This window comes from Tupaia chinensis, unplaced genomic scaffold (genome assembly GCF_000334495.1).
Source record: "Tupaia chinensis unplaced genomic scaffold, TupChi_1.0 Scaffold142619_1, whole genome shotgun sequence".
In the NCBI taxonomy this organism is placed as follows: Eukaryota; Metazoa; Chordata; class Mammalia; order Scandentia; family Tupaiidae; genus Tupaia; species Tupaia belangeri.
Genome location: NW_006202465.1, coordinates 511,637 through 514,909, shown reverse-complemented (window position 1 = coordinate 514,909; position 3,273 = coordinate 511,637).

The window sequence follows — 3,273 nt, the reverse complement described above, 5'->3', positions numbered from 1 at the left end:
AGGTGAGAATCCAGTGCCTTAAACCACCACGCCACCTGCCAGTCCCCCAAAACATAATTTTTTAAAGACTTATTTTAATTTAATTTTTTAATTTTTTAGTTGCTAGAGGGCACATGTTCTCACGATAGAGACAGACAGAAAGAGAGAGAGAAAGTGAGAAAGCAAATTGTCAGGTCTGGGACTCCAACCATGGTCAGCCGTGTGGGAATCCAGCACCTCAACCACCACCCTATATGCTAGCCCTACCCAACAATTTCTTAACCCTGTATTTTCTTTTTTTTACTTTATTCCTCTTTCTTATACTTTAAAAGGGTGAACTGGTGTTTGTAGCCTTTGTAATGCATTCTGAAACTATTGTAACAAATAAGATAATAAATAAGCCTGTTTGCATAGAAGAGGAAACTTAAGTCACTTGTTTTAGACAATAGTCACAAGAATGCAACTGGACAGGGACCAAGGTCCTAGGCAAGAAATCTTAGGAGATGGGAATGTTTGCTCAACTGATATAATGTAACTGGTTAAGTTGGGAAAATTGTAATAATCTTATTATTTACCATAATATTTAAGGTCGTTGGAAACATCATTACACGTTTTTGCATAGAAAAATACTCATGACTTTTTCAACAACCCAATAGTTACCCACTAGATTGTTTTGTTAAACAGCATAGGTTAAAAAATATGCTGCAGCTTCCCTTAATCTAGCAATATATATCATGAGTCTGAGCCAACAGATTCAGTGTTGCCATAAGAACAAAAAACAGCATCATAAATAACGTCAAGTGAAAAGAAAAGGTGCACAGAACAATTTTGGGAAAATCATGAGGATAAAAGTAACATTGAACTAGCTAAACTTATGTTCTGTAATAGACAACAATGAATAAATGAGAAAAGTAATGTTCTGGAAATTTCTGTTCTGGGGGTTGGTTGTGAGCTTGTCAGTTCTTGGCCACTCCCTGTGCTTGAACACAGCTAAACTCCATTTCTCCCTCTTTGCTTTGCCTCTTGATTAATCACAGAAACAGCTGCCAGGTTTTAGCCAACAATATGTGCTATAATATGGATGAACCTTCAAAACAATATACTAAATGAAAGAAGCTAGTCACAACAGGCCACATCTTGTATGATTCCATTTATATGAAATTTTCATGACAGTAGATTAGTGGTTGGCAAAAACTGGGGATGAGGATGGGGAGTAGGGGAGGGGAAGTGTCAGATAATGTATATAGGGTGTTTTTTTTGAATAATTATTTTTTAAAGAATTATTTATTTATTTAATTCCATTTGTTATTATTTTTTTAAATTTGACCAGACAGATAGAGAGAGAGAAAGCAAGCCGCCAGGTCTGGGACTTGAACCATGATTAGCTAGTGGTAATCCAGTATCTTTAACCACCATACCACCTGCCTGCCCCAAAGGATTATTTTTTTTATTTAACTTTATTTATTTTAATTTGACCAGAGAGAAGGGGAGAGAGAGAAAGAAAGTAAGAAAGCAAGCCACCAGGTCCAGGACTCGGACCATGTTTGAGTTTCTTTTTTAAGTGATGAAGATGTTCTGAAACTATATAATAGTAATAGACACATATCTCTAAATACTTTAAATACCACTGAACTGTATTAAAAGAGTAAATTTATGTGAATTATATCTCAATAAAACTAATATTTTAAAAATGTGGTTATTTCTAGTTAAGGACAAACTGCTGCATCTCTGTGGTGGAAGAGGTCTAGTGTAACTAACCTTCCCTATGGAAATGGTACCACATGGGGATTCAGCGTTGACCTCTGCTGTTGGCAGTTTCTGTACTCAGATGTTGACAATAGTCAGATCGATCGAGTTGGTAAGAGAAGTCAATAAGAGCTCTTGACTGACTCTTTTCCTTTTTCCTAGGCCACTTTGTACATGGGACCATAGAGCAAACATTGGGATATCAGCAGGTGTAGGGGAGGCTGAATGACACCTGCAGAGATGATAATTTTTTCTATTATCAAGTTTACTCTGTTGGCTGCCCCCAGTGGATGCAACTCATCTGAATAAATAGATATGGGTTGTTTAGAGGGGAATATGACCTTCCCAATGGGTAAAAACAAATAGAAACTTGGTTAGATCATCTACCATAAAGGAGCCTTGTGCTCCTGTTTCTTTTTTTCTTTTCTTTTTCTTTTTTTTGGAGAGGTGTTTGCTATAGGGTGCGCACGCTCGCCAGACAGACAGAGACATAGAGACAGAAAGCGAGAAATCACCCCCCAGAGGGGATGGCCACACCACAATCCCTTCTCCTCCATTCTCCTCTCGGGATCTTGGGCACGCACGCACACGCGCCCGGCATGAGTTCTAAGCCACTGGGTCCGGGACATGAACCGTGGTCGACTACGTGGGAGTCCAGCGACATAGCCATTACGTTAACTGCTGGTTCCCTGCTCCTGTTTCTTAAGATCATTCAGATACCTTATCTGTCCTTCTCTGGTCCAATTAAAATAAATGAATGAATAAATAAAGTTAAATAAAATAATTCTTTAAAAAATTATTTTATTTATTTATTTTTAACTTGATCAAAGAGAGAGCAAGACAGAGAGAGAGAGAAAGGGAAAGTGAGAAAGCAAGCTGCCAGGTCCAGGACTTGAACTGTGGTTGGTCTGTGGGAGTCCGACATCCTTAACCACCATGCCACCTGCCAGCCCCCAGATACCTTTTGTAAGCTAGTAACTAAACAGTGCAGACAGAACGAGCCTGACCTCTCAGAGTAACTCCCATGGGCAAATAAGACTAGGAAAACTGATTAGCAGGGAGTTATTTCTCTCCTGGGTTCTGGACCATAAACCTTTTCTTAGGTTGAATGAGTAAGTTCCTAATTCTAAAAGTAATTGAGATAACCAAACTTCTAAACGGATGGTTATAAATGGGTACATGAGCTGAATTTAGGAACTATCACTTCTCTATAGGAACTTTTCTTTTTTTGGGGGGGAGAGGTTTTTGCTATAGGGCGCATGCGCTCGCCAGACAGAGACAGAGACAGAAAGCGAGAAATCACCCCCCAGGGGGGATGGCCACTCTGCAACAATCCCTTCTCCTCCATTCTCCTCTTGGGATCTTGGGGATGTATGCATATGCACCCGGCGTGAGTTTAAGCCACCGGGTCCAGGACTTGAACTGCGGTCGACTACGTGGGAGTCCAGCAACATAGCCATTACGCTAACTGCTGGCCCCTCTTTAGGAACTTTTCAAGATATATTTTTCACAAGTTGAAATTACTTGCCTAAGGATACACTGGGACAA